Consider the following 22,602-nt stretch of genomic DNA (forward strand, 5'->3'; position numbering starts at 1 on the left):
TGGTTTCCTAATAGATTTTATGACTTCGTAAATGCATCCCACATTTTTCCATGTCTTTGTTCTTGTAGAGCAAGGGTTGGCAACTGATAGCACATGGACCAGAGGCTCCCTGCCTCTGTTTTTGTATAGCCTGAAAGTTGAGAATGGTTTTTACATTTTTAAATGGTTAGATAAAAAATCAAAAGAATACGAATCTTTTCTGACATGTGAGAAGTATGTGAAATTTGGACTTCCACACCCATCAGTCAAGTTTTATTGGGAGGGATGCAGCCTGCCCATTGTTTTCATTCTTGTCCACGCCTGCTGTTGCGGTGCCACTGTGGAGCTAAGCAGTTGCAACAGAGACCATGTGGCCACAAAGCCTGATATATTTAAAGTCTAGTTCTTTACAGAAAATGTTTGCCAATCCCTGTTGTATAGCAATCCCAAAGGCTACTTTGTACTATAATTTTATTAACTTTAAAGAAAGTATACAAGCATTGGTATATGAAGTATTTTGTCTTTTTTGAAAAAAGCATGTGAGGAGAATACATTTAAAAAGCCATGGATGGCCAGGCACAGTGGCTCATGTCTGTAATCCCAACACTTTGGGAGGCCGAGGCGGGCAGATCACCTGAAGTCGATAGTTCGAGACCAGCCTGACCAACACGGAGAAGCCCCATCTCTACTAAAAAAAAAAAAAAAAAAAAAAAAAAAATTAGCCAGGCGTGGTGGTGCTTGCCTGTAATCCCAGCTACTCGGGAGGCTGAGGCAGGAGAATGGCTTGAACCCGGGAGGTGGAGGTTGCAGTGAGCTGAGATCACGCCACTGCACTCCAACCTGGGCAATAAGAGCAAAACTCCAACTCAAAATAAATAAATAAACAAAGCTATAGATATAACTTTATCTCAGACAACATTAAGTTATACCTTTATTGGAGATGAAACCATTCCATTTAGGAAAGATATTTGTATTTTTAAAAGCACCTAAAAGGCATTACAATAACCTATTGTAAGATCAAATAGACCTAGGAGGAGAGATGTTCATGGTTAAATCTATTCAGATTCCCATGGGCCAGGGCCAGGTCACTACTCCACATGTCATGCATCATCCCATCATATCCTCAGGAGTCCTTTGAGGTTTGTGTTACTATTACCTCTATATTACAGAAGAGAAAGGCAGAACTCCAGAAAGGTTAAGTCACTGGCTCAAGGTCACAATGCTGACAGGTGCAAGGGCTGGGAGTATTGGAATCCAGGTTGCTCCAACTCCAGAGCCAGCACTCTTCCCTTTGTGGCAAGTCCAGGTGACAGACTGTCTTGACTCAGGTCATTGAAAAGATACACCACAGTAAACAAAATCCATGATGTCACTTCTGTCTCTAAATCCCCACTGTTTGGGAGGGTCACTTGGTCAGAGGGCGGGGCACTGTAGCTGCCAGGCCTAGGAAGGTCAGGAAGGAGGCCGAGGACTCTAGCTGAGAGCCCGTGAAGAGCCACAGTATTATCAAATACAACATTACGCTGTGCTCACCTTCACGTAGGACAGTGTCTCTTCATCTCACCAACCGCTTGGAGTTAATTGTGTAATCTCATGTCGTTTCTCTTAGGCTCAGTGTTATACATTTTTGAGGCAATGGGCTTAAGGTTTTAGCCTTGGTTTTGTAAGTGGATAATGGAATACAGCTTTTCACCAGCATCATCTCCACACCACCTTCGTTGATACCAACGTAGAGGCTCCGGCCTATGAAATGAGGTCAAGACAGCAGCACTGATGCTTCACAGACTGTTCACAGCTATTTAAAGTCCTCTAGTCTAAGCCCTCATTTTAGTTAGAAACTGATATTTGGTGAAACAGAGGTGATTTTTGTTTAAAGGGTTGCACAGCAAATTGTAAGGCAGGCTCCAATCTAGAAACCTCCTGTCTGCACATGAAAGGCTGTATCCTCTGAACTAACGCATATGTTAAGGACCGACCTTCTAAATACAGGCATAGGTTTCACAGACTCCACAAAGTCCGTTTCTTCATCTATAAAGCTACATATGAAAAAAATAATGAATAAATAAAATTAATTAATTAAAAATAAAAATACTAGCCGGGCGCGGTGACTCACGCCTATAATCCCAGCACTTTGGGAGGCCGAAGCGTGTGGATCACCTGAGGTCGGGAATTCGAGACCAGCCTGGCCAACAAGGCGAAACCCCGTCTCTACTAAAAATGCAAATATTAGCCAGGTGTGGTGGTGCATGCCTGTGATCCCAGCCACTTGAGAGGCTGAGGCAGGAGAATCTCTTGAACCTGGGAGGCAGAGGTTGCAGTGAGCCGAGATCATACCACTGCACTCCAGCCTGGGTGACAGAGCAAGACCTTGTCTCAAAAAAAATAAAAATAAAAATGATAATAAAAAGTAAAAAATAAAAATATTCATACACTTTCACATGACTGTATGAAAACTCCCCACTTTTATTGAAAATAATGTATACCCACAATCTTTGGTAGCCTCAACTCCATTTTGAAGAACCAATTTCTCATTAAAAGTTATCCAGCCATCGGTGGCAAAGTTAATTAGAATATGGATTCAATACTTAACAGTTCTGGAGCAAGTTCTCATGGATTAAATGAATGACAGTTTCAAGAATTACAAGAACTTGTGTGAGAGAATTCATGAGAGAAGTGAGGGGTGGCATGAGGAGGGCTGATCACCTTCCCATTTGCTATTTTGCAGAATTTCAATCCATGAAAAACAGTTAAAGAATAGAGTGAATACCCATCACTTTCACCTAGATTCATCCTAATACTTTGCCACATTTGCCTTTACTCAGAAAGATGGTTTGAAAAGTAATTTCAGTTAAGGCTATCATGTTTAATTTCCTTCCAAGTTTCCAATTTAAGTTTTATCTCTGGCTCCTCTAATTCTTTGGAGAAGAGCAAGGAATGGGGGGAAGAGGAGGGAGTTGATGGGGTATTGATTGTCTTCTTCCCCACTATCACCAACAAGACTTCAAAATGGAACCTTTTTTTCTTTTATATTCTGGCAAGAAACAATGTAAAACAAACTCCACTGGAAACAGAAATTGTTATTTTAAAACAAAAAAAATCTGTGCATGTAGGAAAAATGTACAGGAAGATACTTTTCCTCACAGTTTTTCTTGGAGTGTGTTGGTGAGAAGATGGTTAGGGGGCAGATGAAGGGACACAGGGACATCATCTTGGTGAAACATTTGGTGCTCCAGGTATCAGTGTGCCAGGGCCATGGGGAGGTACTGGAGCAAGGTCAGGTGTCCCTGGGAGTGCTTTCGCCACAGACACGTAGCAATCAAACAGTCAGCAGTTTCTCAGAAACTTGGCTGTAAGAAATTTACTTCATCACTTCTCTGGAGTGATTCCAGGGAATGGCAGTTCCCCAAGGAGGGCAATCATAATTTATTCAACTGCATAGACCACCAAAGCTTCCAATTGACGCGTTAAACATAGCGGGAGCTCAAACAGTTGAAGACGGTGATGGAATAAGAGTGCTATTTGTGCGGAGGCGTTGGGTACATTGGGGTCTCTGTTTTTCTCCTTAGCCTGAGCTCTAGTGAGTTGCAAACACTTTGGTTGCTTTACTAGCAGGACTTTTTGCTTCTCTGTATTGATCTCTCACTCTATTGAAATATTGGGAAAGAGTTACACACAGAATTGAGAACACAGCTGGCCAGTGCTCAGGCCCACGCTGCGTGACAAGGCAGGTTTACTATTTGCTGAAACAAAGTGGAGGTGGAGAAGGCATCAGCTCTGTGGGCAGCTGAGCAGGTTCCTGACGGGGCTCAGAGACACAGAGAGGTGGGCCCCGTTGGCACAGTCACTAGTCTGGCATGGGGCAAAGACCCAGGGGGGAAGCAGACAGAGTCTTCTTTGACCCTCAATTCAGTCATTAATGTACTGAATCTCCTATTTATTTTCTACTCTTTATTAAGTAAGTTTCAGAAATGTTCAGCCTGTTGAAGGTCTAAGCCTGCTTCTGGTTCCAGTCAGGCCTTTGCTTTGCAACACAATGAAGAAACCCATTCATTGTGCAGTTTTCTGGGGTTGGGGGACGGCTCCATAATGCTGGCCACCTGTTTGATTTCTCCTTTTATTATAATTAGGCCAAGTAGCTTGTCTCATAATAATGAAAGCTTACTTCCAAAGAAATAGTGTCAGGATGTATGACTTCTTTCAATTCAACCATGTTTAAACAGTCCCCAATGTATAAGCAGTATGTTTCAAAGATTCACTCTTGAATAGAATATTTGGGACTCAGAAAACATTTTATTGAAGAAATTATGTTATAGATGGGACTTAGGTTCCCAGAGCAACAAACAAAAGTCAGTGTAACTCGTAATATCATGAGTCACTCTGTTTTGAATAATTTTTTTTTTTTTTTGAGACGGAGTCTCGCTCTGTCACTCAGGCTAGAGTGCAGTGGCGCGATCTCGGCTCACTGCAAGCTCCGCCTCCCGGGTTCACGCCATTCTCCTGCCTCAGCCTCCCAAGTAGCTGGGACCACAGGCGCCCGCCACCACGCCCGGCTAGTTTTTTTTTTTTTTTTAGTAGAGACGGGGTTTCACCGTGTTAGCCAGGATGGTCTCGATCTCCTGACCTCGTGATCCGCCCGTCTCGGCCTCCCAAAGTGCTGGGATTACAGGCTTGAGCCACCGCGCCAGGCCTGTTTTGAATAATTTTACAATGCAAAAGTAAAGAAAGGGAGAAAACCTACTGTTGAAATATGAATACTTCAATTTGACTAATAAATAGTTTTAATTTATCTTTAAAACAGACGTCTTAAAAGAGGACGGGAGATAAGATTCTGAAGGTGTCATTTAGGAATTTTCAAAGGAGGCACTTTCACAGGAGGTGGTTTAGAATCATGGAGTCTCCAGGTTATAGATAAAAGCAAATCCCTTGTTTTGTAGCTGAGGAAAACAAGAGGCAGAAGACTATTTATCATTTAACTTCAAGGCTTATTCTTTCATTTACCTTTCATTCAGCTTTGTCAGTAAAGGGAGGGAGGTGGAGGGGAGAGGGCTGCCGGCAACATACAGAGGAATTTGAGGAAGTGGGAAAGACCAGTGTATTGGCCTGCTAGGGCTGCCGTAGCAAAGGACCCGGGAGCGGGTGACTTCTACGGCAGCCATGCATTTTCTCAGGCTTCGGGAGGCTGGAGAGTCTGAGATCAAGGTGCTGGCAGGTTTAGTTTCTCCTGAGGCCTCTCTCCTTGTTGTGCACATGACAACCTTCTCCCTGTGCCCCCACACCGGCTTTTCTCTATGAGCAGGCATCTCGAGTGTCACTTTCTCTTCTTATAAGGACACGGGTACTGTTAGATTAGGGCCCCACTCTTGTGACCTCATTTAACCATAATTACTCGTTAAAGGCCCAGTCCCGTTCTGAGATACTGGCAATTTGGGCTTCAACATATACATTTGAGAGGAACAAAATTCAGCCTATAGCATGCAGAGAGAGTGGAAAAAAGCAAGAATAAAGTTAAAGAAACTGTAGTACTATTAAGGTGCCAAGTGAACAGAGCAGAGCCCACTGAGCAATGGCAGGGAAGAGGGGAGCCGGGGGCTTCTGCTGGTTCCTGAATCAGCCTGACCTGTGTGTGGGGTGTGTGTGTGTGTGTGTGTGTGTGTGTGTGTGTGTGTGTATCTACATGAGGGCGACAGAGGGAGGTGTGGAAAGTGACTAAAGAGCCTAAATTCTCATCCTCATGCGTTTCACTTTTCCTTCAGGGCTGGAATACCCAGTGCCATCCCACACAGACTGAATAGACCTTTCTAGAAAGAAGACATACAAATGGCCAAGAAGCATAGGAAAAGAGGCTCAACAGCTCCAACAATCAGAGAAAAGCAAATCAAAACCGCAATGAGGTATCACCTCCCCCCTGGTAGAATGGCTGTTATCAAAAGGTAAGAGACAACAAAGGGTGGTAGTGAAGGTGTGGAGAGAAATGAACCCTTCTACACTGTTGGTGGGAAGGTAAATCAGTACAGCCATTATACAAAACAGTATGGAAGTTCCTCAAAAAATCAAAAATTGAGCTACCATATGATCCAGCAATCCCACTTCTGAGTATATTCCCAAAGGAAATGAAAGTGGTATCTTCAAGAGATACCTGCACTCCCATGTTGCAGCATTAGTCACAATAGCCAAGGTATGGAAACAACCCAAGTGTCCTTTGGTGGCTGCATGGAAAAAGACAATGTGGTATGTACATACAATGGAATATTACTCAGCCGCAAAAACAAGAAATACTGCCATTTAGGAAAATACAGATGAACCTAGAGGACAACTGCTATGTGAAATAAGCCAGATGCAGAAAGACAAATACTGCATGATTTCACTTATATGTGGAATCTTAAAAAGTCAAATTCACGGAAGCAGAGAGTAGAATCATGGTTACTAGGGGGCCAGGGGTGAGTGGGGGTTAAAAGAACAAGGAGATATTGGTCAAAGGATATATACTGGTCGAAGGTTATACAAACCAAGTTCTGGGGATCTAAGGTATAACATGGGCAGTGTTGGATGTGCTAATACCAAAAAAAGAAAGATAACATAAATATGTATTCATATCCAGGGCCCACCCCACTCCTGTTGTTTTCCTCTGGAGTAGGCAAATGCAGAACATTAGGGATCACAGAACAAATCTCAGCCTCACTCGATACATTCTATTTCCATGCAGGCAGTAGGTCCTTTGGAAGGTAACTGATGGCAATATTCTAATTACTCAGCACCTACAGCATTCATTCAACCAGAAGGACTCACATTGGACTGCTGGTCTAGTCCAACATTATTTTATTCTGACATTTGAGAACAAGGCAAAGCAAAAGTATGAAGTATGTTTTGTGTTTGGTGCTCCCTTCCTCATCTCACAGTGCCCATCTGTCATTCAGGAAAGAATTGAGGGCTGCTGAGTGCTCAGGCTGTACCAGGCTCAGTGCTGGGAGCAGGGATTTCTAGAAATGGGAAGACCCTCTCCCTGCCCTCATGGCACTCAGAGTCTAGTCCAATCATTTTAAAAGGATCTAATTCCAACTCCATACATACCAAAGGGTGGATTAAAAGTATTTTATCTTCTGAGGCGTGGGTATTTAGAGTGTAACTTCTAAGTGCAGAATGTAAAGACTTCATTCTATATTAGGGGATTTCTATCTTTCTTATTTTTTAAATAGACAGGACTTTGCCATATTGTCCAGGCTGACTGAGCTCAAGCAATCTGCCTGCCTCAGGCTCCCAAAGTGCTGGAATTACAGGCGTGAGCCAGCATGCCCCACCAATATTAGGGGATACTGAGTGGCAGGTGGGTGATGCTGTTCTAGGAAAGTGAAGACATCTTTTGTTGCGGTCAGACTGGGGAGCGGGGGGGTCATGGCTCTTTGGAGGCTGGCCCCGCTTCAAGGACACGATGGCTGCTGCTTCTATTTGACTGCTTAGTTACAAAACACCAAGGGGTAATTTTCTTTTACGCTCTTTTCTTTACTTATCAAAACTATTTAGCCTGACCGGGCGTGGTGGCTCATGCCTGTAATCCCAGCACTTTGGGAGGCCGAGGCAGGTGGATCACGAGGCCAGGAGATCGAGACCATCCTGGCCAGCATGGTGAAACCCCATCTCTACTAAAAACACACAAAAAATTAGGCGAGCATGGTGGCATGTGCCTGTAATTCCAGCTACTTGGAAGGCCGAGGCACAAGAATCGCTTGAACCCAGAAGGCTGAGGCTGCAGTAAGCCGAGATCTTGCCACTGCACTCCAGCCTGGTGACAGAGCTAGACTCTGTCAAAAAAAAAAAAAAAAAAAAAAAAAAAAAAAAAAAAAAAAAAAACCACCACAACTCTTTAGCCCTTATCATCACTCACTTGGCATGTGAATCCTGCAAAACCACGCTGAGGCTCAGTGCTCCAAATTAAAAACTCTCACTGGACATCTTCCAATGCTGTCTCATGGTGTTTGAAATTTTGGCAGGTGATCTAGAGTCAATAGTGGCTTACAAACTGTTCACCTTGGTTACCTCTGCTGAAATGATGTAACCATCTCTCTATTTGTGGTAAGTCAGCATTTGAATCTAAAGTCACTTTAGAGTAGTGGCAAGGCTGATGGGTAAGAATGCAGAAAACTGAAGTCTTGTCTGTATATGGCATGGTACACACACACCACACACACACACAAATATAAGTAACGCTTTGCATTTATACAAAATAAAAACAGGGAAAGACATTTCCAAATAACAACAATGAAAAAAAATTTCCAACTCTAGATGGCAAACTAAAACTGAGGCAGGCCAAAGGAATTTGAGAAGAAACAAAAGATTCAGTAGCCCCTTTGCTCTTAGAGATGTATTTCTCAGACCTTCTAAATCTATAAATACTGCTGTAACATGCAGCCCGCCATAATGTATGCCTGCCACATATTACATATATTCTGCTTGTATTACATATCTGTAGAATTCTGTTAAGATGCTGATGTTGGGCTGATGGTCAGGTGTCTACCTGCTTGGTGAGTGCCTCACTCGTGTACACAAACCTCAGTTGGCAGCACAAATTCCTAAATGTTATGAGCACTGGGGGACCTTCCAGAATGGTCACAATTGTGAATGGCAAATCCTCGAGGGTGCATTCTATGGAACTCTCCATGATTATGGGACAAAGACTTCAGGAAAAGAAGTGATGACTCACAGATTAAATACGTCCTTGGCATGTATTCTGACTGATGGTTACTTTAAAGAGTTTCTTCTGATCAAATTTTCTATAAAATAAGCAAGATCATATTATTGTCCCTCAGCATTTCTAAGCTATGTGATAAATGTTGAAAAACTACTGAACCCACATGAAAAGAATTTGATTTTTTTGTTGGAATCTAGGAAAAAATTTCTGGTCAGAGTATGTTAATTTGTGTCAGATGCTGAAAAGATCGCAAATGGACACATACAGACACACACACATGATGAAGAAGAAGGAAAAGATAAAAGAGAGCAAGATAAAAAAAACACTGCAGGGACCAGATGGGGAAGGCAGACTGGGGTGATTACCCATGGGTGATCCTTCCACACGTTCCAAGCTCAAAGAGCCTATACTATGGGGCACCATCACTCTTCACTAAACGCACGTTGTCCACGTAATTCCAGTAAGGTATACATGACCAGAGGAATTCTCTGAGAGAGAAAAATCAGTAAGAGTGAGCAGTGAATAAGTTTAGAATTTCAGAAAGTCTTTGATACATTTAAAAAAAAGAATTTTAATCATCATGAAATTGATACAGAAATAATCCTGCTTGAACGTGAATGAGGAACTTGCTTGGAGCCAGTAATCAACACAGGCATGGGCTAAGTCCCCTCACTAACTATAAGCCTTATTAAGAAATGCTACTTCTAATTGAGAAATCTTGTGTTGTTTTAAAACAAATAACAACAACAACAACAAAAAGCTAGCAGCACATTTCAGGGGTTGCGTTATTGCTATATCATAAATTTCTCCAAACTGTAGAGGCTTAAAACAACAAACTTTAACTCATGGCTTCTGTGGGCAGCAAACCAGACCTGCTCAGCTGGGTGCCTGAGGTTCAGGCTCTTTCCGAAGGCCACAGTCATCTGCAGGCCAGATGGGGGCTGAGGAATCTGCTTCTGGACTCATTCATGTAGGTACACATGCGTGTAACCTAAGCTCAGATGTGATACCCCATCATTTTTGTTGTATTTGACTTGAAAGTCAACAATTTCAGTCCCCACACAAGGGCGTGAACAGCACAAGTCTGGGGTCACTGAGGAACGTCTCAGAGGCTGCTTGAGCCCGTGTTCTGCACCAGGAGGCCTGCATGCACTGCTCTGCTCCTCCACTTCCTAGCCTCATGGTCTTAGCTCTCCCTATGCCTTGGTCTCCTCACCTTTAGGTTCTCAGAACCTAAAGCACTGAACTCAGAGGGTTGTTATGAGGAGTAAACAAGTGCTTTGAAATGCTGGATGGCACTGACAAAGCCGTACAGAAGTTTCATTTATTACAAGGGATTGCTTAATGCTCTGGGTTTCAGAATGTTATGGGCATAAAAATAAGAATTTTCTGTAGTAGTTTACACAGTAGGCAATATATTTGTTAGTGCATTATCCACAGAGATGTGGCACTGAACGAGAAATAAAATGGCTTAACATCAGCAATAGCAGAATTATAAATGGCTGCCCAGACGGAATGTGACTGGAATTCCCCTCTCATGGCATGGAGCACAGAGAAAAGGGGACACACGAACTGAGTATCACCTTGAGAAGTCCTTCAAGAGCCTGAAGAGCAGCAGCTTTGTCCTATTTCTGATGTCCCCATTCCTATTCCTAAGGCTAAATCTCTTAACTTTGCCCTTCAGAAATAATATATTTGAGCACTGTCTATTTTAGCCCAAGGTCACAGAATTCCAATAGGACTAAAGTCAAAGTAAACATATCTCTGCAACTCAGTATTGATTTCAGGGGACAGCTATGCCTCCCTAACAGACCTGAAAACCATGCAACTGCCAGTAAAGAGAACTTAGACAGCACTCTGATGACCTGCTTGTCAGGCTGGGAAGTGTAAAAACAAGAGAATTCTGAGCCAAACTGCCAACTTCTTAAAGAGGATCATCATATAAGGCACAGGGTACATCTCTCAATATAGGTCTTCTTCACCTTGTGCAGCATGAGAAGTTAACAGACTTCAAAAGTCTTCACTCTGTCCTTCAACCCATGTGCTCAGGACAGTGGATACATCAATCACCTAGAAGCTGCGGTAATTAATAAAGCTTAGTGATGGGACGTGACATAGGAATTCCATTGAAATTTCCCTGGATCAGACCTTTTGATTTATTAAATCAGATTGAAATTTCAGGTGTCTAATTCCACCCAATTGGATTGGTAGAGAATAATAGTAATCATAGCAAATTTATTGCATGTTTATTATCTGTTAGACACCGTACTGAGGGCTTTCGTGAGTGTCCATTCGACCCTCTCAGTCACCACAGGAAGTATATAATGTTGTTAGCTCTTTTACATATGAGAAAACTGAGACTTATAGAAGTTAAATAATTTGTGACCAGTCATCTGAACCCCAGAGATCTGACCTGAAAGGCCATGCTCTATACCACAAAACTAATGACTAAAGAATAAAGAACTTAGAATTCTCAAACTGAATAACTGATGTGTGTGTGTGTATATTTCTTTTCAATGAGCAGGCTGCTGTCTTTAAAATACTAGAGTGGGCTGGACAGGGTGGCTCACACCTGTAATCCTAGCACTTTGGGAGGCCGAGGCAGGTGGATTACTCGAGCTCATGAATTTGAGACCAGCCTGGCCAACGTCGTGAAACACTGTCTCTACCAAAAATACAAAAAATTAGCTAGGGATAGTGGTGCATGCCTCAAGTCCCAGCTACTTGGGAGGCTGAGGTGGGAGGATGGGCTGCGAGGTTGAGGCTGCAGTGAGCCGAGATTGCACCACTGAACTCCAGCCTGGGCAACAGAGTAAGACCCCATCTCAAATAATAATAATTGAGTGAGGAGGAGATAGATTACAAATTGAGTAGCATTGCCCCACCACACCCCTTTCCCAGTAGGCACCAAGGTGAAGCCCCAAAGACCTTCTGCTGTTGTTCACATGAAGGGAAAGGTAGATGTTATTTAGTAACATTTGGTTTGGGGATGGGAAGATTTTTCTTTCAAAGCCAGAGCCATCATTGAGGACCTAATATTAATTTTGGAAAATCTAGAGTCTCAGTGGGGCCAGACCACTGAAGACCAACACTAACATGTTAATGATGTTGGCAATTTAAAGCTTACATCTCACCTCTTTAGCCTCTGACTCTGGTGAAGATGGTGACGGAATTCTTTCCAGGGAAAGAAAGATCTGAGGTATACCAGCTAGGTCTGACAAAATGGCTAAGGCAAGAAAGGGAGGAACATTGCTTTTCTTCCTTTCCTGAGCCCTCTCTGAGCAGAGGTGGGAAGAGGGAAGGACTAGAGACCAGAACAAGAGAGTCAAATACAAACAGCTGTGCTTGGAGACCCTATAGAAGATGAGGCCACAAAGTGGTTTGATGTGCTGTATTTCAGTTGAAAACATAGTGTACAAGGCTCAGATAACTGTAATAAAAACTCCCATTTGCCCAACAGTGAACTATCCAAAGAAGAAATCAAGAATACAATTCCATTTACAAGAATAAAAGTTACTTAGAAATAAATTTAACCAAATAGATGAAAGATCTGTACACTGAAAATTATAAAACATTGATGGAAGAAATTGAAGAATATACAAATAAATGAAAAATGCTTCATGTTCATGAACTGAAAAAAAAAATATTGTAAAAATGGCCATACTATTCAAAGCCATCTACAGATTCAACAGGGTCCCTATCAAAATTCTAATGACATTTTTCATAGAAATATAAAAACAATCTTAAATTAGTATGAAACCACAGGAGACCCCAAGTAGCCAAAGAAATCTTGAGCCAAAAGAACAAAAGTGGAAGAATCAAACTACTTGATTTCAAAATCTACTATAAATCTGTAGTAACCGAAACAATATAGTACTGGCACAAACACAGACATATAGAGCAATGGAACAGAATAGAGAGCCCAGAAATAAGTCCACACATCTACAGTCAACTGGTCTTTGACAAAGGTGCCACGATCACACAACGGGGGAAAGGACAGTCTCTTCAATAAATGATGTTGGAAAACTGTATATCCACATGCAGAAAAAATGGAACTGGACACTTATTTCACCCCATATACAAAAATCAACTCAAAATGGATTGAAGACTAAATGTAAGAACTCAAATGGTAAAATTATCAGAAGAAAAAGTAGAAAAAAAGCTTCTTGACTTTGGTTTTGGCAAGTATTTTTTTGAATGTGATCCCAAAACAACAAAACTAAATATAGATACATGGGATTGCACTAAATTAAAAAAACCTTCTGCACAGCAAGGGAAAAGATAATCTATGGAATGGGAGAAAATATTTGCAAACCATTCATATGATAAGGGGTTAATATACAAACTATATCAGGAACTCAAGCAACTTAATAGCAAGAAAACAACACAATTAAAAAATGAGAAAAGGACCCAAATAGATATTTCTCAAAAGAAGACATACAAAAGGTCAACAGGTATATGAAAGGGTGCTCAACATCACCAATCATCAGAGAAATGCAAGTCAAAACCATATTGAGTGATATCATCTCATACCTGTTAAGATGGCTATTATCAAAAGACAAAAGCTAGCAAAGGTTGGTGAGAGTATGAAGAGAAGAGAACCCTTGTACATTGTTGTGGCAATGTAAATTAATGCTGTTATTATAGAAAAACAGTATGAACATTCCTCAAAAAATTAAAAATAGAACTACTCTATGATCCAGCAATCCCACTTCTAACTATATATCCAAAGGAAATGAAGACTGTATGTTGAAAATATATCTGCACTCTTATGTTTATTGCAGCACTATCCACAATGGCCAAGACATCCAGGCAACCTTAGATGAATGGATAAATAACATATGACATGCATACACAATGGAATACTGTTCAGCTTTAAGATAGAATTAATCCTTTTATTTAAACAATATGGATATACCAGGAGAACATTATGCTTAGGGAAATAAGCCAGGCACAAAAAGCCAAATACTGCGTGACCTCAATTACATGTGAAACCTTAAGAAGTCAAACTCATACAAGCACAGAGTAGAATAGTGGTTACCAGGGGCTGGGGGTGTGGGTGGAGATGTGGAAATGTTGGTTATAGGGGACAAAGTTTTAATTAGACAGGAGGAAGGAATACAATTTGGAGATCTACTGTACAGCATGGTTACTATAGTTAATAATGCGCTGTATGCTTGAATATTGCTGAGAGTAGATTTTAAACATTATCATTACAAAAATTGGAAGGATGTGAAGGTGATGGATATGTTAATTAGCTTGATTTAATCATTCCACAATGTATACATATATCAAAACATGTATCACATTGTATACCACAAATATATGCAATTTTTCATTTGTCAATTCAAAAATAATAAAAAGACAAAACAGAAGACAGAGAACAAATGACAAAAAAAACTCCCATTCAGAAAAGGAATACAATAGTCACTGCTCTGTAGCAAAGCCAGAATCTCATAGGGCAGGCACTGCTGTGGCAGTGTGTGTGTGTGTGTCCTTAAGTAGACCTTGATCCTACTCTCAATAGAGAATGCTTTGTCTGTCCTTCTCTGGGGTCTCTGGATCTACCCTCTGGGTACTCATTATCTTCACAGTCATATCTGAAGTGGGTTTTGGGGAGGACCCCTTTCTCAAAGCCTATTAAAAATCCACATGTTGACAATTGTTAAGGCTCAGTCAGATTCTGAAGCTGTTATATTTGCTGCCCCATGGAAAAGACCAGTACGCATAGAGAGAAAGACAGAGACAGATAGAAGTAGATAATATAAGTGAAGATCTCAATGGTATTTAATTTCCTGCTTCCACTTGTTTTTGCATCCCCAATGAATCCTTTCCTTCCTGCTGCTCAGATTCTCTTTAAATTCTGTAAGACACCCAGTAAATCACTAGCAAGCAGGAGTCTTCATCAATACAATTCTTTAATGAACCCAGCCATAAAGGATATTTCATTCAATGTCACAGACATTCAAACGCTTTAGCCCGTTTTAGAGTTCTAATAATGTTTGTCCCATTTTCATTAGATAACATCCATTACACATTTCCAAGGCAGAAATGAAGTATGGTAGCTGATTTATGAGCAGATGGGTTTACTTAAGAGGGATAGTTTTGCCGGGCGCGGTGGCTCAAGCCTGTAATCCCAGCACTTTGGGAGGCCGAGGCGGGCGGATCACAAGGTCGAGATCGAGACCACAGTGAAACCCCGTCTCTACTAAAAAAAAAAATACAAAAAATTAGCCGGGCGCGGTGGCGGGCGCCTGTAGTCCCAGCTACTCAGGAGGCTGAGGCAGGAGAATGGCGTGAACCCAGGAGGCGGAGCTTGCAGTGAGCCGAGATCGCGCCACTGCACTCCAGCCTGGGCAAGAGCGTGAGACTCCGTCTCAAAAAAAAAAAAAGAGGGATAGTTTTAAAAAAAAAAAAGGATCATACTGCAGTGACTTCTAGGTACCTGGATCTTCCTCCCGGGAATCAAGTAAGTTTATATCAGTAATAAAAACGTGTACAAAACAAAGATAGTCTAAACAAAATGTGGTATATATTATTCAGCCTTACAAAAGAAAGAAATTCTGTCACATGCTACAATAAGACTGAAACTTTTTTTTAAGTGAAATAAGCCAGTTACAAAAAGACACATTCTGTATGATTTCACTTACAGGAGTCAAATTTATAGAGACAGAAAGCGGAATGGTGAGTGGAGGGAAGGAGAAATGGAGAGTTGTTTAATGGGTGTAGAGTTTCAGTTTTGCAAAATGAAGATGTTCTGGAGGCAGATGGTGGTGATGGTTGCACAACACTATGAATATACTTAACACTACTGAAATGTCTATTTGAAAATGATTTAAATGGTAAATTTTTGTTACATGTGTTTTACTACAATAAAATAAAACACTGGGGGTGAGATCAATGTTCTGGAACCTTGCTGTTGTTAGAAAACATATATATTTGTTGATAAATTGATCTAGATATTAGGTCAGAATGTGGGGAAAAGAAAGAGAGATCAGACTGTTACTGTGTCTATATAGAAAGAAATAGACACTAGAGACTCCATTTTGTTCTGTATTTGAGATGCTGTTAATCTGTGACCCTACCCCCAACCTTGTCCTTGCAAGAGACATGTGCTGTGGTGACTCAAAGTTTAAAGGATTTTCAGCTGTGCAGGGTGTGCTTTGTTAAACAAGTGCCTGAAGGCAGTATGCTTGTGAAAAGTCATCGCCATTCTCTTAATCTCAGATGCCCAGGGACACATACACTGTGGAAGGTCGCAGGGACCTCTGCCTAGGAAAGCTAGGTATTGTCCAAGGTTTCTCCCCATGTGATAGTCTGAAATATGGCCTCGTGGGAAGGGAAAGGCCTGATCGTCCCCAGGCCTGACACCTGTGAAGGGTCTGTGCTGAGGAGGACTAGTATAAGAGGAAAGAAGGCCTCTTGGCAATTGAGATAGAGAAAAGCATCTATCTCCTGCCCGTCCCTGGACAATGGAATATCTTGGTGTAAAACCCAATTGTATGTTCTGTTTACTGAGAAAGGAGAAAACCGCCTTAGGGCTGAAGGTAGGAGGTGCTAGCAGCAATGCTGCTCTTTATGCACTAAAAAGGTTTATGGAGATGTTTGCATATGCATATCAAGGCACAGCACTTTTCCTTAAACTTATTCATGTCACAGAGATTTTTTTTTTTTTTTTTTGAGACGGAGTCTTGCTCTGTCCCCCAGGCTGGAGTGCGGTGGCACGATCTCCGCTCACTGCAAGCTCCGCCTCCCGGGTTCCCGCCATTCTCCTGCCTCAGCCTCCCGAGTAGCTGGGACTACACGCGCCCGCCACCTCGCCCGGCTAGTTTTTTGTATTTTTTTTTTAGTAGAGATGGGGTTTCACCGTGTTAGCCAGGATGGTCTCAATCTACTGACCTTGTGATCCACCCGTCTCGGCCTCCCAAAGTGCTGGGATTACAGGCTTGAGCCACCGTGCCCCACGGAGATCTTTATTCACATGTCTTATTGCTGACCTTACAGCTGACCTTCTCCCTACCATGATCCTATTATCCTGCCACTTACCTTTTTCTAAGATGGTAAAGATAATGATCAATAAATGCTGAGGGAACTCAGAGACCGGTGCCAGTGTGGGTCCTCTGTATGCTGAGCACCAGTCCCCTGGGCCCACTTTTTCTTTCTCTATACTTTGTCTCTGTGTCTCATTTCTTTTCTCAATTCTCTCGTTCCACCTAATGAGAAACACCCACAGATGTGGAGGGGCAGGCCACCCCTTCACAGAAGACCTTCAGACCTGGATATTAAAAATTTAATGATGATAGCGGTTACTAGGTGAGTGCATGTTAATTTTTTCTCCATTGTGGTAGAAAACCACGACACAGAATACATTCTATTTTAGGTCTTTGGGGGCAACTAGAAGATCCTGCTTGAAGCTGGTCATTGACTTGGGGCTCTAGGAGTTCCAGTGCCAAGCTGGCCTGCCACATGCTGCCTCTCTGTGCCCTGCTGTCACCTATTTACAGCACACAACGTGGGAGGCTTCCATCCATGGGGGCTGTTCATATGATAGTTGCCTCAGTCAGTGGCTTGATTCCAAAGCTCACAAAGTGAGTTTGTGTAAGCTGTAGAGCTAAAAAGATCACACAGTTTTGCTCAAGTTGTTTTTGTTGTGGGACCTGTTGATACTATCTGTAAAACCTTGAACATCACAGGCAATGTGTACTTACTAGCAGTTGATTAGCTTCCATTAGCTGTTAGTTGAGAGATACTAGATTTAAAATAAAAATATACATTAGTGGCCGGGCACGGTGGCTCAAGCCTGTAATCCCAGCACTTTGGGAGGCCGAGACGGGCGGATCACGAGGTCAGGAGATCGAGACCATCCTGGCTAACACAATGAAACCCCGTCTCCACTAAAAATACAAAAAAATTAGCCGGGCGTGGTGGCGGCGCCTGTAGTCCCAGCTACTCGGGAGGCTGAGGCAGGAGAATGGCGGGAACCCGGGAGGCGGAGCTTGCAGTGAGCCGAGATCACGCCACTGCGCTCCAGCCTGGGCGACAGAGTGAGACTCCACCTCAAAAAAAACAAAAACAACAACAACAACAAAAAATATACATTAGTTATATATTAAAGTAGGTAAAGCACAACTACCAGACCCCAGGAGACTATTTCTAGCATTCAGCAATACTTTTTGATACAAACATAAATATTAACTGTTTTAGAAAGAAGCATTTCTCCCTAACCAACTGCCCACAATGCCTAATGAAATGGCTTATCTTAACCTAGAGTGAGTATTTTTGAAGCTATATAGCAAGAGGAATGGGTCCCCAAAATAGGGTAATGGCATAGTGCTGACATTTGGGTATACAACTCCAAAACCAAAAAAAAAAACAAAAAAACAACTTCCTAGTGAGTTATCATAATGACTCTGTGTCTTAGATCTAATGCTTTATGTCACACTTAGAATCCATCTTGGCTTTTAGAAATGTCCCTCTAGGTATAAAAGTTTATTGGAGAGTAGTTTCTGGACAATGACATTGTGGCAGATAAAAAGTATTGCTCCTCTCATTGAGAAGAGGAGTCCATTTGCCCTCTCCTTGAGTCTGGGTTGGCTTGTGGCTTGTTAGGCCAGAAGGAAAGTTGCATTATAAAATCTTAGTGTAGAAGAAGCCTTGCCCTCCTTGAAATCTTGCTTTCTCAGTAAAGGTGATCAAGTCCACCTCTGAACTAACACATACCCAGATAATACTTCTGAAGATTCAGAGTCTGTCTAGAGATCTGAACTAAAACAGAAAGGGCAAATTTCAGATATTTACCACAATGCTAGGTGGATGGCGAGAACAGCATAGAAAAACATAGAAGTTAATTTGCTACAATTTAACTGAAAATTTTGTTCAAGCATCTGAAGTCATCGGATATGCTGTTTTTCTTAGTTGTTCAACTGATTTTAGACATTATGAAGTTCAAGGAAAGATTGTAAGAAGGGGCTAATCTAAGCTAAACATGAGATGGATAATTCGTCTAAAGAACAGAATTCAAGTTACACTTGATTGCAAACATAAAGGACTAAGCAAAACATGTTTTCTATACTGTTTTATCTTTTGCCATCCTGATCAAATCTTCATAAAATCTCAAAGCGTTGCAAAGTTGAAAGAATCTTAAGAAGGCATATCTCACGCCTGTAATCCCAGCACTTTGGAGGCTGAGGCGGGTGGATCACAAGGTCAGGAGTTCAAGACCAGCCTGGCCAAGATGGTGAAACCCCGTCTCTACTAAAAATACCAAAAAAATTAGCTGGGCGTGGAGGCGGGCATCTGTAGTCCCAGCTACTTGGGAGGCTGAGGCAGAGAATCATTTAAACCTGGGAGGTGGAGGCTGCAGTGAGTTGAGATTGTGCCACTGCACTCCAGCCTGGGTGACAGAGTGAGACTCCATCTCAAAAAAAAAAAAAAAAAAGAAGGCATATCATCATTTATTTCTTGTTTTGAGAGAAATAAGTAGGCTTCTAGGTCCCCTGTTATTACTATGGCTAAATGTTAGGAAGAATTTTGAGAGATAACTCTAAGGTCACAACGGTACCAATTGGATATCTTTCATCATTTTCCAAGTTATTTTAAAAAGGCTAGCTCTCTTAAGATTAAAACACATTTTAGAACAACTGAAAGGAATGATCTCTATTTTTCAGCTAGTAAGTAAAGAAGGACTTACATAAATAGATGACAGACACACAAACATGTATTATGCTGCATAACATTTTACAGAGGTGAAGTGATTTGTCTGAGTTCTCACTGATGGTAAGTGGTAGAATAAAGACTAGGATTCAGGTTATAATAATTTTCTTTCCCCTGAACTATGCTGCATCTGTATACCACACTGCTCCTGTAGAAACCCATATAAGACATGGACATTTGAGAAATGAACAACTTCAAACAACTTATCGGGTCATTTCTATGATGTTAATCTACTGAAATTTAATTGAAAATTTTGTTCAAGCATCTGAAGTCATGGGGTATGCTGTTTTTCTTAGTTGTTCAACTGATTTTGGACATTATGAAGTTCAAGGAAAGATTGTAAGAACTTTTCCACACTCCAGCTCCCATTCCATCTTGAGTTCATATTTTGCTGGCCACACGTGACATTTTACAAGTGCTTGAAAAATAAATCTCTAATAAAGCGTGAGGACCCAAGGTTGGTTCTATAGAGATATGTTCATTGAATTGAGGTTATGATTTTCCTCTCTTTGTTCTGTTTGGTTTGAAACGGTACACTTTTCACTTATACAAAAAGTTAAACTCATGACTGTATCTGTTAGAATAAAGAAGTGTCAGAAGTGCTGTGTACATGCATGTGTATTAGAAAGCTTAGAAATGCCAAGCATTTTGACACTAAATAGCTACAAAGCTTCCAAAGTCAACATATGCCAGCAGGTGATATTCAGATCCTGATCAACTCTGGACCCAACAGCAAAGATCAAGGCTGTTTACTGATAAGAGTAGACCTTAAACAATATTTATCAAGGTCTTTTTTTTTTACTATTTAAACTATGGACTATGGCTGTTTGAGAACACTGACACCAAACCGCACTGGCATGTAGCCTTGATCTTGTGTGTATTGTACTTCTTACCTTTATGTTGAGGTAGTTCTATATTCTTAGATTTATAAACTCTAATTAAGTGGCATTTTTAAAAACTTCAATGCTATAGCCACACTTTCATTAAGAACAAGACCCAAATCATTATGTAATGAATGGGGAAAATCCTATTAAATGAAGTCTTCCCACCTCACCTTTTCCTGCTGAGGACCTCAACTGGTTTTGCTTATGGGCTAAGTTTATGATCAGAGGCAGAAGAGACATAATTGTCTCTATTAATACAGAGAGAAAATTTGGAGTTTGTATTAGTCCATTCTCATGCTGCTATAAAGAACTACTTGAGACTGGGTAATTTATAAAGGAAATTGACTCATGGTTCTGCAGGGTTAGGGAGGCCTCAGGAAACTTACAGTCATGGCAGAAGGCACCTCTCCACAGGGTGGCAGGAGAGAGAATGAGAGCCCAGCAAGGGGGAAGCCCCTTACAAAACCATCAGATCTCGTGAGAACTAACTCACTATCATGAGAACAGGATGAGGGCAATTACCCCCATGATTCAGTGGGAGGGATTCCCACTGAGTCCCTCCCACAACATGTGGGGATTATGGGATTACAATTCAAGATGAGATTTGGGTGGGAACACAGCCAAACCATATCATTCTGCCCTTGGCTCCTCCCACATTTCATGTTCTCACAGTTCAAAACACAATCATGCTCTTCCCTTCCAACAGTCCCCTAAAGTCTTAATTCATTCCGGCATTAACTCAAAAGTCCAAGTCTAAAGTCTCATCTGAGACAAGGCAAATTCCTTCTGCCTAGGAGCCTGTAAAATCAAAAGCAGGTTAGTTAGTTCCCACATACGATGCAGGTACAGGTGTTGAGTAAATACAGCCATTTCAAATGGGAGAAATTGGCGAAAACAAAGGGGCTACAGGCCATATGCAGGTCTGAAATCCAGTGGGGCAGTCAAATCTTAAAGCTCAAAAATGATCTTCTTTGACTCCATGTTTCACATCCAGGGAACACTGATGCAAGAGGTGGGCTCCTATGGCTTTGGGCAGCTCTGCCTCTGTGGCTTTGCAGGATACAGCCCCTCCCAGCTGCCTTCATGGGCTGGTGTTGAGTGTCTACAGCTTTTCTAGGTACACAGTGCAAGCTGTCAGTGGATCTACCATTCTGGGGTCCGGAGGATAGTGGCCTTCTTCTCATAGTTCTATAAGCAGTGCCCCAGTGGGGACTCCGTTTGGGGATTCTGATCCCACATTTCCCTTCCACACTGCCTTAGCAGAGGTTTTCCATGAGCACTCTGCCCCTGCAGCAAACTGCTGCCTGGACATCCAGGTGTTTCCATGCATCCTCTGAAATCTAGACAGAGGCCCAAACCTCAATTCCTGACTTCTGTGCACCCACAGGCTCAACACCATGTGGAAGCTGCCAAGAACTGGGACTTGAACCCTCTGAAGTAATGGCCTGAGCTGTACCTTGGCCCCTTTTAGCCATGGATAGAGCTGAAAGAGCTGAGATGCAGGGAACCATGTCCTGAGGCTGCACAGGTGGCGTGCAAAGGGAGGGGGGAAACTGCCTCTATGATTCAATTATCTCTACCTGGTCCCTCCCACTACATGTGGGGATAATGGGAACTATAATTCAAGATGAGATTTGGGTGGGGACACAGCCAAACCATATCAGAGTTTTAGGAAGCATCTTGTCTCCAAACAGAGAACGTGGAGTTGCTGTGACAGCATAGGTCTGGGAGTGTGGCATGGAAAAAGGTGGCTAAAGAAAAATCCCCAATAATGGACAGTTGGAAGGACTTGAAGATAGAAATGTTGGCCAGGCATGGTGGCTCATGCCTGTAATCCCAACACTTTGGGAGGTCAAGGTGGGCAGATCACTTGAGGTCAGGAGTTCGAGATGAGTCTGGCCAACATGGTGAAACCCTGACTCTACTAAAAGTACAAAAATTAGCTGGGCATGGTGGTGCTCACCTGTAGTCCCAGCTACGTGGGAGGCTGAGTTGGGAGATCACTTGAACTGGGAGGCAGAAGTTGCAGTGAGCTGAGATCATACCACTGCACTCTAGCCTAGGTGACAGAGCAAGACCTTGTCTCAAAAAAAATAAAAAAAAAAATAAAAAAGAAGAAATGTTGAGTATTCTGTTGCAGTTGTTTGCAATGCCGTAATATTTCTTTCTCCTTCTCCTGCAATCTTCTTTTGTTAACACTGGCTACCAAAATCAAGAAGGTTTTGTGTACAGAGTTTTGTGTTTTTTCTTCTAGGCTTTTCTTTTTGGGGAGGGTAGGATGGGTGCAGAAACCACAGAGGTCTCTAAGTTTGGCATCTGTGTCAAGGTAGTATGAATAGGAAC

This window comes from Macaca nemestrina, chromosome 8 (assembly GCF_043159975.1).
Source record: "Macaca nemestrina isolate mMacNem1 chromosome 8, mMacNem.hap1, whole genome shotgun sequence".
Lineage (NCBI taxonomy): Eukaryota > Metazoa > Chordata > Mammalia > Primates > Cercopithecidae > Macaca > Macaca nemestrina.